The 13,316-nt window shown below is 43.8% G+C and overlaps 1 protein-coding gene across 15 annotated transcripts in view; it reads left to right on the top strand.

Moving 5' to 3' along the window:
* Positions 1-13,316, top strand: part of ATXN1 (ataxin 1) — a 360,243-nt gene that overhangs the window by 336,208 nt on the left and 10,719 nt on the right. The window lies entirely within an intron of this gene.

A 13,316-nucleotide genomic window follows, 5' to 3' on the forward strand; every position in this document is an offset into this window, starting at 1 on the left:
TAATCTTATTGATATAAAAGAAACAAGAAAATAATAATACTTGCTCATTTATATAGCATGTAGATCTTCATACAGGAATTTATAGCCCAAAGGTGAATCAAAAGAGGTAACAAAGGGGAAAGCAGGCAGGGAAAGAGCCAAGGTTGCACATAAAGGTTGTTAGTGAGTCCAGTTTCATGATGTGCATTGAGCTAAGTAAGATTGTTAGGGGAAGAACTAATTAAAATCTAGTATCTGTTAGATTACAAATTGCAACAAACTGCCCACAGCAGGAGAGAGTCTGTCTGGTTTGATGAGAGTTAGGCTGCCACCTACCAAAATCCCTTTTCAATACTCAGGAGATGTTAGAATTAGATACTCAGTGGGTAGGGCTTACCTGAGGCAAGGAAAACCTCTATTTGCTTTCCAGCTCAGAGATGGATAATCCAGACTATACTTTTAGAACAGAAGATCCTGCAAAAGCATGATGCCAAGGAGGCTAGGCACTCTCCATCACAGTGGCTGAGATCCGGACTACCAAAGTGAGCATGGAATGTAGAGCTGCTTGCCTGCTTCAGCCCCACCTTTCTCACTAAAGCTGTGCCCAGTGCATGATGGGGTGGGGCCGAGAAGTTCAGGTTTCCTACCTTCCCCTCAGGCCGCCTGGTAACTGGTAGAAATCTGTCCCGGGGGGTCACACAGCCCTCAAGAAGGGAAAGAGTGACGAGGGATCAAATGTCACTCCTTACTCCTTCCCCAGGAAGCACTCTGTGACACACACAAGTATTCACGACATTTAGGGACATATTTCTGTCAGTCACAAGGCAATCTGAGGGAAAGGTGGGGAGCCCTGAAATTCGCCCTCCGCACCGCATGCTGGGCAGCACAGCTAGTTCCAGTCCTCTGAAGTGGGCCCACAGGCCACATTACATTCCACTTCAGTAGTCTTAAGTATGAGCCAACAAACTTTGTATTAAAGAGGTTTGTTTTAAAAGAAAGTAGCACTGGAAAATGGAGCACAAACACAAATATTCTAGGTCTACAATTAAACTCCAGGCTGCAGAGACTAAGTAAACCACGGACTATGGCCTTTTGGCCTGAATTTAGAGTTGAAGGAAGTTGCAGTTCCATATAGAATAACAACTCTTGGCTTCCTCTACAGATATGCCGAGCAAATCCAGGCATGCAGACAGCCTGGCCATACCCAGAAATTCTGTCTCTGTGTGTGTATGTCTTCATCGCTCCCTGGGAGCCCATCATGGCCCATTGAAAGACTAGTACCTCCCCATTGGTCAGTCTTAACTTGTGCTGCTTACATCCGGAGAAGTCTCAGATCAAATAAGGAGCTTTTTTGAACTTCCTCTTAAGCTAAGGAATGAATGATATTTTCAGAGGGGAATCTTAGATGTTACTAAATGAGATACTTAGTAATTAGATAGTACTAAAAAGATTGCTAAGTAAGTGTGTTATGGAAGTATATTATGAAAGAAAAACACCAAAATGTGCAAGTAAAAAATGTAAAATTATTATATACCAAGCTGTATATAATAATTTTACTTCAAAGCAGGGAACCTAGAGCAAGGTGGGGGGAAACAGGGGCTATTTTTGTGATTTTACATTTGTAGCTGACATAAGGCAGACTTTTTGTGTGGGTTTTTAAAAATGCAATAATAATTTCAAATTATCTATGGTTCATATATTTACCATCATTATAATGGTAGTGATTGTATCAGAATGAAATAACTAATGTATTTAGGTACTTATCGTTATCTTTGCCTTTCCTGCCTGGAACAATCTTAAAAGCAATCAGAAAGATACAGCAATTTGCTTGTACTTAAGAGAGATCAATACACATGGAGGAAGAAACATAACTGTTCTGAAGGGCTGGTATTTAACCACATTTTTAAAAATGGTTTTAATGATTTTTAAAGTAATGTTTGCAGGGAGCATCCAGTTTTATAAGTAAAAAGAAGTCATGTTTTAATCTCTGTGGACTTTAGCATAGTGCAAACAGGCAATGATGAGGAAGTGCTTTTCAGTTATCCAGTTTAACATTGTTCCCTTCCACATTTTATCCCATCTGCTTTTTGATCCCTTTCTTGGCATAGCAACCCCTTGCCCTTTCTGTGGACTTAACTTTTCACTCTTCATTACTTGTGACTTGTCTAGCTCTGAAGCAGAGGCAGAAGCAATAATTTAAGAAAGAGAATTGGCTTCCCCATCACAATGAGGGAGAGAGTGCAAGTGAGCGAGCTCTCCCAATGGCCCACTTGGGAGTTCCACACATCATTACTCCCTGAGTTTAAAATAAATGAACACATATGCAAAAAACAAAAGGGAGGTGCACAAATGTACATCCAGAGCTTTTTAAAAAACAAAAATGATAGCTAGCCCACATGGAGCATGGGAGAGGGATAGGCAGTGTTGCATTCATTGGCCAATACAACTGTCAAGTGGGTTGTGATTGTGAAGACCAGTGAAAGCCTGGCTTGAGCTTCAAGAGAAGGAAATCTGTCTGTCTGTACAGACAGTCCCCAGGTGTGACTCGACTACTTAACCAGCCAGTGAACAGGCATTGGGAATCACTTCTCTTGTGAATCCTAGTAGAGTTCTTTAGCACTGGCCATGTTTTGAGAATATAAATCTATGGAGAACATCAAGCAGCAGAATTGTTAGTATTATGGAACTTGGCAAATAAGACATATGAATATCCCACTGGCATGATTGAAAGCTTTTATATATGGACTGTGGTCTTGCCTCAGAGTCCTTTGATCACTTCTGGGGAAATGGTTTGATAAATCATACTGGTATATATTGACCCTGCAGTGATCTCGTTTAGAAGCAGATCATATATTACTTGCAAGATGAAAGGGCTAATTTTAATGCCCAAATCCTAGTATTCCTGACTGAGCACTCCAACAAAATAGGCTGTTATGCAACCATCTCAATGATGTGTTTATGGGCCCTCAATTGAAATGAATGGAGGCTGCACAGTTGCAGTGCTTTTACAAATTGTCACCTCTAGACAACATCTTCATGGACTTCAGGGTCTGGCCACCAGTGTGCTAAACAATTAGCAAGGTAAAAACAAACCAGGCACTATAGTTAGTACTCCAGAGTGCTTTAACAGAACACAATTAAGCAGAATCCATTAAGGGAAGCAATTGCTACATTAGTAAATCATTACTATATTCCTCCCATTTTCATTTATTATGTATAAAAACATTTTGATTTTGTGGCTTTTAAAAGTCTGTATAAACATATTCATATTTTCTGCCACTTTATTAAGAAGTCATATGGTTGGGCGCCTCGTTGTTCCACACATCTATGACAGAACATCTCATTTCACATTCACTGATGATTAAACTTTCCCCAGCAGTCTGGTTCTTTGATATTTTCCTTTCAATTTTGGCTGCCCTTCATATGCTATATGTCCATGTAATGTTTTCATATTCTTGCTAGGTGCTGGGTGGGGGGCTTGTTTGTTTTTGCAGAAATTGGGGTATACTCTTTGACTGTAGGACATTCCAAGGCTAAGTTTATATAATTTACAAATGAAATCCTGACCTACGCTTGGGTGAATGCTGTTATGGTCAGGTTTTTAGGCAGCTGAATGCCCAAGGAATAGAAAAGCAGGTGACTTGATAGGGCACGAGTCCAGCTAGGCAACCATACAGCGGATGTATGCATTGATGTTTTTTTGTCCATACGTTACCATTACCAAAAAGTTCCATATGGACCAGGCTGCACAACATACGGCCTATGAGCATGTTTTCATTGGCCCATGGTGGAAACAGACTGCAGTGCTGGCACCTGCCTCCCACAGGCAGACAGCAGGAACTGTAACGGGGGGGGGGGGTTGCTGTGGGTGTGGCCCCACCACTCACCTCCTTCCACCGCTTGCCCTAACTCCTGAGCCATTGGGAGTCTGCTGTGCAGCTACAGGAGCAGGGGTGCCTCTCACACTCCCCTGCTCACCCCCAGCACCCGAGCCCCTCTGCCCCCATGAGGCAGAGGGGAGAATTAGGGTGTGCACGTGTGCCCTCATTCGCAGCCTGCTCCCAACCCCAGCGAAAGCAGAGGTGCTTGAGAATGCGGTCAGATGGGCAGCAGGAGCAGTAACAAGCAGAAACACTGCTCGTTTCCCAGGGTTGCAGGCAGGAGTCTTTCTCATCTTTATCTTGGAGATGCCAGGGAGGGAACTTGGAACCTTCTGCATGCAAGCATGCCGGTGCTCTTCCCAAAGTGGCCCCATCCCCTAAGAGGCTATCTTACAGAGCTCACATGTAGTCTCCCATTCAAATGCAACCTGGGCTTAGCAATTCATGCTTGTTGTGCAGCACTCCTCCCCGTGGGGGCCGGGAGCAGACTGAGAATGAGGCCTTGCATGTGCCCTGTGTCTCCACCATGGCACATGAATGCCCTCCTTCTCAGTTAGCTCCAGCTCCAACAGAGGCAGAGTGGCTTGGGAGCTGGGGGAGGTTAACTGGGAGAGGCAAGCGGTGCCCCACCTCTTGCATCAGCACAGTAGCCCCCCTTTGGCTCGGGAGCCAGGGTGAGTGGTCGAGACAGCAGGAAGCAAGCAACAGCATACCTGCAGCAATGTGCCCCTCGACACTGTTCCTGCCACCTACCTGCTCACGGGGTGGAGAGCTTGGGGAGGCTGTTAAATTACAGTTAAATTACTTTTAATTGTATTCAGTTTAATGAAGTCCATTTTAATTTGATTTGATTTGATTAATTAATTAATTTAGTATTAATGTAATGATCAATGGCCTAAATTTTGGGCCTAAACATTCACCTCAGCCCCCACGCACCAAGAAATGATTGGTTTTGGCCCACTGGGGCATTTGGGTTGTGTAGCCCTGATATAGGCATTTCTCTCTCGGTTTTTAGAAACTGGTTTGAACTCTCTTGTATGATAATTCAAGCATACTTTACACAGCAGCAAGGTTTCCTGAAGCAGAAAGCTGTCAGTCTCTTGAGCTAGCTGTTTTGTCCTCCCACGTTCTTGAGTGGGAAGTTAAGATCATCCTTTCTTGGGTCAGTTTTAACTGGAGCAGCAAATGCTGGAAACAAAGGGCATCTTTGGAGCAATCTGTTTGTTTACAAAAGTATACATTGGTGCAGAAGGAGACAGCAGCACAAACACCCTAAAAAGAAGAAGAAAGTCCACAATTTAAATTGCTTCCATTTTCACTTCTTTTACATATACAATACTCATAAGAACATAAGAAAAGCCCTTATAGATCAGGCCCAAGGCCTATCTAGTCCAGCATCCTGCTTCACACAGTGGCTCACCAGATGTTTCTAGGAAGCCCACAGGCAAGAGCTGAGGGCATGCCCTCTCTCCTATTGTTACTCCCCTGCAACTGATATTCAGAGGGATCTTGCCTCTGGGGCTAGAGGTGACCTATAGCCACCAAACTAGTAGCCATTGATAGACCTGTCCTCCATTAATTTATCTAAACCCCTCTTAAAGTCACCCAGTCTGTCGGCTGTCGCCACATCTTGTCAAAGAATACCATAGGTTGAAGCAAATACCAAAGCAAAGAAAACCATAGGTTGATTATATGTTGTGTGAAAAAGTACTTCCTTTTGTCAGTCCTAAATTTCTGGCAGTTTCATGGAATGACCCCTGGTTCTCGTGTTATGCAGGAGGGAGGTGGAAAAAAATCTCTGTAGCTTCCTTCACACCATGCATGATTTTATAGATCTCTATCATGTCTCCCATCAGTCGTCTTTTTTCTAAACTAAAAAGCCCCAGGTGTTATAGCTTTACCTCCTAAGGAAGGTGCTCTAAGCTCCTGATCATCTTGGTTGCCTTCTTTTACACCATTTCCAATTCTACAATGTCCTTAAGATATGGTGACCAGAACTGTACACAAATGTGGCTGCACCATCATTTTTTATAAGAGCATGATAATATTAGCAGTTTTATTTTCAAACCCCTTCCTAATTATTCCAGGCATGGAATTGCCCTTTTTCACAGTTGCTGCACATTGAGTCGACACCCGACAAGCTGTCCACCACGACCTCAAGACCTCTCTCCTGGTCAGTCACTGACAGCAAAGACCTCATCAGTGTATATGTGAAGTGGGTTTTTTGGCCGCAATATGCATCACTTTACACTTGCTGACATTGAACCACATTTGCCATTTTTTCTCCCACTCCCCCAGTTTGGAGAGATCCATTTGGAGCTCCTCACAATCTGTTTTGGATTTCACAACTCTAAATAGTTTGATGTCATCTACAAATTTGGCCATTTCGCTGCTTAACCCAAATTGTAGATCATTTATGAACAAGAGCACTGGTCCAAATCCCAGAAGAATACAGATCCCCGGGGGACCCCACTTCTTTCCTCCATTTAGTGAACTGTCCATGGAGAGGAGAGCTGGTCTTGTGGTAGCAAGCATGACTTGTCCCCATAGCTAAGCAGGGTCTGCCCTGGTTGCATATGAATGGGAGACTTGATGTGTGAGCACTGCAAGATATTCCCCTCAGGGGATGAAGCCGCTCTGGGAAGAGCAGAAGGTTTCAAGTTCCCTCCCTGGCTTCTCCAAGATAGGGCTGAGAGAGATTCCTGCCTGCAACCTTGGAGAAGCCGCTGCCAGTCTTTGTAGACAGTACTGAGCTAGATAGACCAATGGTCTGACTCAGTATATGGCAGTTTCCTGTGTTCCATTTATTCCTACACTCTGTCTCCTGTCCTTTAACCAGTTACCAATCCACACATGAACCTGTCCTCTTATCCCATGACTGCTAAGCAGTGTTCCCTCTAAGGTGTGTGCACGCTCACAAGTTTTTTTTATGTCCTCTCAGTTAATTTTAGACCCCGCTCAGGTTTAATCTGGAAGGCCCCATTTTGAACACACATGCTCACATACTGTCTTGATACTGCTACTCAGAACAAAATTCATTCCGCATACAGATGGAAAACATTAGAGACAACGCTGCTGCTATGTTTTCTCAAAGTGGATCACCTTTATCCACATGCCTTTTGATATTTTCAAAGAACTCCAAAAGGTTAGTGAGGCAAGATTTCCCTTTGCTGAAGCCATGCTGGTTCTCCTTCAGCAGGGACTGTTCTTCTATATGTTTAACAATTTTATCTTTGAGAGTGCTTTCCATCAATTTGTATGGAACAGATGTTAAGCTAATCAGACTGTAATTTCCTCGGCCCTGGATCCCTTTTTCAAAATTGGTGTTACATTGGCTACTTTCTAGTTCTCTGGTACAAAACCAGATTGTAGAGATAAGTTATATATTTTTGCAACCTCCAGCCTCAAAGGCAGGATGTCTCTGAGTACCAGTTGCAGGGGAGTAACAGCAGGAGAGAGGGCATGCCCTCAACTCCTGCTGTAGGCTTCCAGTGGCATCTGGTGGGCCACTGTGTGAAACAGGATGCTGGACTAGATGGGCCTTGGGCCCGATCCAGCAGGGCTGTTCTTACGTTCTTATGGGGTCAGCAATTTCACATTTTAGTTCTTTAAGCATTCTTGGGAGGATGCCATCTGGCCCTGGCAATTTGTTTTTCCAGACAGTTCAGAACATTGTCTCTTGTCACATCTGTCTGACTTAGATCTTTAGTCTCTGTCCCTAAGAAGCTCAGTTCAGGCACAGGTATACGTTCTGTATCCTCTGCCATGAAGACAGATGCAAAGAACTCATTTAGCTTCTCTGCAGTCTCTATATCCTCCTTAATAATCCCTTTTACCACTCCCTCATCATCTAAAGGTCTAACTGCCTCCTCGGCAGGTTTCCTGCTTCTGATGTATTTAAAGAGGTTTTTGTTATTCCCCTTGATGCTTTTCGCTAAATGATCCTCAAACTCTTTTAGCCTCCCTTATTGTCTCCTTCGATTTCATCTGCCAGAGTTTGTGTTCCTTTCTTTTCTCTTTGTTTGTTTGTTTGTTTGATTGATTTATATACTGTCTTTCCAAAATGGCTCAGGGCCTTTTAGTTTGTGAAGGAAGTCTTCTTCCCCTTTTTATAACTAATTTGACTTTACTTGTTAACCATACTGGCATTCTCCCAGACTTTTTTACATTTTAAATGTGCTTCTATTATTGTGGTTTTTTAAAGAAACTCCATGCATTCTGGAGCGAAGTGACTCTCCTGATTTTCCCTTTCAGTTTTCTTTTTAGCAAACTCCTCATTTTAGAGAAGTTTCCTCTTCTGAAATCTGTGACTTGCTTAGCGATTTTCTCCACGCATGTATGCTGGATTTGATCACGCTATGGTCACCATTCCCTAAGGTTCCATGACACTGACATCTCACACCAGGTCCTGTACACCACTCAGGATTAAGTCCACGGTTGCCTTCTCTCTTGTTGGTTCCATGACCAACTGTTCTAGGGCACAGTCATTCAGCGTGTCTAGAAATGTGGCCTCTGTCATTACCTGACTGTGAATTTACCCAGTCTATGTGTGGGTAATTGAATTCACCCATTATTACAGCTCTATCTCTCTTTGATGCCTCCCTGCTTTCCTTCTGCAACTCTGTCACTGCCTGCATTTTGATCAGGAGGGCAATAGCACGTCCACAGAGTTTCTGTGGAAAAACTCCAGCCTTGTCACCCACAGAGTTTCTGTGGAGGACTCTGATCTTCCTAGGTTTTCTAGCTTGTGAGATTCTATCCATTCTTTAATACACAGTGTTACTCCACCCACCCCCAATCCACCCCTCCCCGTCCTTTCTATAGAGTTTATATCCAGGAATAACCATGTCCCACTGGTTCTCAGCATTCTACCATGTTTCCATTATGCCCACTATATCTATATCATAGTATATATATCTACAGGTGAAACTCGGAAAATTAGAATATCGTGCAAAAGTCCATTAATTTCAGTAATGCAAATTAAAAGGTGAAACTGATATATGAGACAGACGCATTACATGCAAAGCGAGATAAGTCAAGCCTTAATTTGTTATAATTGTGATGATCATGGCGTACAGCTCATGAAAACCCCAAATCCACAATCTCAGAAAATTAGAATATTACATGGAACCAAGAAGACAAGGATTGAAGAATAGAACAATATCGGACCTCTGAAAAGTATAAGCATGCATATGTATTCAGTACTTGGTTTGGGCCCCTTTTGCAGCAATTACTGCCTCAATGCGGCGTGGCATGGATGCTATCAGCCTGTGGCACTGATGAGGTATTATGGAAGACCAGGATGCTTCATTAGCGACCTTCAGCAATTCTGCATTGTTTGGTCTCATGTCTCTCATCCTTCTCTTGGCAATGCCCCATAGATTCTCTATGGGGTCAGGTCAGGCGAGTTTGCTGGCCAATCAAGCACAGTACACTGTATACTTTTCAGAGGTCCGATATTGTTTTATTCTTCAATCCTTGTCTTCTTGGTTCCATGTAATATTCTAATTTTCTGAGATTGTGGATTTGGGGTTTTCATGAGCTGTACGCCATGATCATCACAATTATAACAAATTAAGGCTTGACTTATCTCGCTTTGCATGTAATGCGTCTGTCTCATATATCAGTTTCACCTTTTAATTTGCATTACTGAAATTAATGGACTTTTGCACGATATTCTAATTTTCTGAGTTTCACCTGTACTCACAAACATAATATTAACTAGATCAGGGATTCTCAGCGTTGGGTCCCCAGATGTTATTGGACTTCAACTTCCATAATCCCCAACCAAAGGGTCCCCAGATTTTATTGGACTTCAACTCCCATAATCCCCAACCAAAGGCCACAGGGGCTGGGAGGCACAAGGTAGGAATGTGCCTTCCCTCCAGTTCACCCCCAAATGGTCGTGAGAACGAGCCCATTGTCTTTTTGAAACTAAGATTTTGAGTCACGTGGAAGCAGATGTTCGCAAAATGTGCTCTCAAGATCAATACAAAGTTAGGCAATAGTTTTACTATAATTTTGCTTAGAAGAAACAGATTCTGTAAAATTTGGGCCTCAGCTCCACACAAAGCACCTCTATGTACAAGTAACTCAGTGTTTGAGCTACAGGGTGGAATGTTTGAGTTTAAAACCATATGCTCACTCAGATCCTTGCTTGCTTGATGCTGCTATGCCTACATTTTTGAACCGTGAAAAGTTCCAGTGTTCAAGTGGCATGGCTCCTGTCTCCCTCCGTAGTTTCCATTGTTTCTGGAAACATCTACGTTTCCTGCCCAGGTGGTGGTTGGCTCGTTTTACATTATGGGTGGCTTCACATGTAATGGCAGCAAGTAAGTACAGCAGAGCCACCAGCTGCTTCCAGGTGCACTCTACTGCTGCCGTTTCCATAATGTGTGATGCGGGAAATGTCAGGCAACTGTTGGGCAGAGATGGTTGGTTATCCGCTTTAGCCTGACATCATCAATCCGGCTTCAAATGTTGGTTAACCGCCATTCTCTGCCTGACATTTCTGGCTTCGCAGATCATAGAAATGGCAGTAATAACAGGAACATTCACCTGGTGGCTCTCCTGTACTTACTTGCTGCCATTAGGCGTGAAGCCGCCCTATATCTCACACTGCTGATATCCCCCCATCATGCGGTGGTCATTATTAGCTTGGTACTGTTAATGGAACTATTCTGGAATGCTGGCATAACCTCCCAAGAATTAGCAAGAATAGCATTCTTCTCTGTATTGCCAAATAGAGAGGGGCATGGGGTTACCTTTCAGTTGCATGTCATACCTGACATGGAGTAAAGTTCCCCCATGCGGCTTGTGCTAAGCGACTAACTGAGAGTTTGCGCTATCTCTCTCTCTATTTATTTTATTTTATTTTAACATTTTATATCCCGCTCTTCCTCCCAAGAGCCCAGAGTGGTGCACTACATGCTTAAGTTTCTCTTCACAAGAACCCTGTGAAGTAGGTTAGGCTGAGAGAGAAGTGACTGGCCCAGAGTCACCCAGCAAGCATCATGGCTGAATGGGGATTTGAACTCGGTTCTCCCCAGTCCTAGTCCAGCACTCTAACCACTACACCACGCTGGCTCGTGAGTCAATATTTTGCCCGTGAGTCCAGATAGCCAAGATGGAGACTGCAAGCCTGCAGTTCTGAACCATATAGAGTGGTGGTGCTTGTAGCCCCTGAACAGGTTGTTCTTGAAACAGTACATAACCACAGAATCTGCTCTAACCAGATGGGTGGAAGATGTCAAGATTACTAGGAGCAATGTTGGGCAATCCTAGAGATGACAATGAATACACTAGTCCAAGTAACACATAAAGAGGGACCAACTCATACTCCAGTCAAGCATGTTTCACTGTCAGCAGTTTCTCTCAGCAGTATGTCATGGAGGAGACTGCTGGATCTCATTCAAATACCCAAGTAGTCAGTGTCTGAACTGCTTATGAAAGAAAATTGGAAGAAAATTTAGAAAATATTGAAGTGAGGAGAGAGGTGGGAGGGTTTGGAGAAGGGAACAGGTTTGCTGACATGATCTAATCTTGAAATAGTAACCCCTTCTTTGGTTTATTCTCAACTATTTATACAATTGTAGAAGTTACCTGTGTTGAATGTTAACAAAAGAATACCTGGCCTGACACCTCTTTTTGTCTCCGTGCAAATGTATTATTTAAGCAATAGTACACAAACAGACAAAGTTTAACAAAGATACAGCATCTCAGGATCGTAAATAGGTATGTGTGGCTGTATATGGGCTGGTAAAAAGGGATGTGCATGAACAGCTCATGCACGGGCTGGCGGGGCGGGGAGCAGTTCCCTTAAGGAGCTGGTAAGCAGGTCCTTACCTGCTCTGCTGCTGCCCCACCGCTTTTCCGGGCACAGCACTCACCCTAGTGACAACTGCACAGGGCTGGAGTGCTGTTCCCTGCAGCCTGTGCACACGGTGTTAGCAAGCACATGGCATCCATGCATGTGTGGGTGCCAGTGCTGCGTGCATAGGCTGCAGAGAGCAGCACCGCAGCCATTGCTAGGGTGAGTGCCGCACCTGGAAAAGCGGCGGGGCAACAGCAGTGCAGGTAAGGACCTGCTTACTGGCTCCTTAAGGGAACTGCTTCCCACCCTGCCAAAACGGTTCGGCGACACATCCCTACACATCCTTACCGGTAAACTATATTAGAGATAAAGCTTTATGGACACAAGGTTTTGTAGATTTGGGATTATGCCTCGGAATCGGATCAGTGTGATCATACAAACAAGTCCAGTGACAACCAACTGGCTGACATTGTTTAAAACAACTGTGGCTGACATGTGGACTAAGGCAACACCAGCACTTCTCACAAAGTGTTGATGCATCTGGATACAAACTAGTGCAGCTCCACTGTTTGCATGGGGGCGGAGGGGGTTGCAGATTCCCCTCAGGATCGACTCTGGGGTCACAGAGAGCACTTCTGGGGACAGGGGAGATCAGCAAAAATCACACATGGGCATGCAGTGCATTACTGCTGAACACAGCAGCAGCAGTACCCCACTGGGAGTGCTGTTGCTGCCTCAGACTTGGTCTTTATCTTTTAATATAATGAAATTCATAATAGGATTGCTGGTTGACAAAATAAAGATTTTTTCTTCTGTCTGGAACTGCATAGAGCAAAAAGGTCATACTTGAGTGAACAGATTGTTGCAAGGGCTTATGCAGATCCCTACACTATCTATTGTGTTTACCACCACACCGCTCCTTGGAAGCAAGAGGAAATGCTGCTGTTCCCATGAGAACGCAAAGAGTTGCTCTTCTTTCTCAACTACATTTATTAATTAACTGACAGAGCAGCTCTCTTGGGGTTCATCACTGTGGAATAGAAGAAGCTTATGAAATAGCTTTTAATAAATGCATACTATAAGGATGCAGAAGCAACCGCATGTATGATAACTTCTGCAGTCATATCCCATGGGATTAGGTGGTGCCCTTTCCCAAAAGGTGGCTGGTTTTCAGCTCAAAATGGATGAGATATGTTGGTGTACCTCGGCACTCTGCTGTGTTAGTTGTTCTGCTGAGGAGAATAGGAGGGATGAAGTGCTTTAAGATTGCCAAGGAAGGCTCCTGGCAGAAGCAAAAAACCATAGTAAGGCACCTCTGGCCTCTGTCGTTTTCTGCACGTCAGATAGCACATTGTCCAAAATCATTTCAACTGAGGGAAAGGTGTTCTGGACTAGATGATACTAGCTGACATTCAGATTAGCACTGTGGTTGCGTGAGCAGGAGATGGGGAGGTTTTTTATGATCTCCCGTTTCTTCTGAAGCCCACTTTGCATTATGACCCTTGGGACATATTTTCATGACACACATGCTTGTACAGCCTTAGTCTGGAAGTCAGCACCATTGCACCTGCACAGTGTTCATCTGGGAATCAGCCACCAACTTTAGACATTCTAAAGTGCAGTTGGAGAGGCAGAACTTTCAT

The sequence above is a fragment of the Hemicordylus capensis genome, chromosome 4, assembly GCF_027244095.1.
Source record: "Hemicordylus capensis ecotype Gifberg chromosome 4, rHemCap1.1.pri, whole genome shotgun sequence".
In the NCBI taxonomy this organism is placed as follows: Eukaryota; Metazoa; Chordata; class Lepidosauria; order Squamata; family Cordylidae; genus Hemicordylus; species Hemicordylus capensis.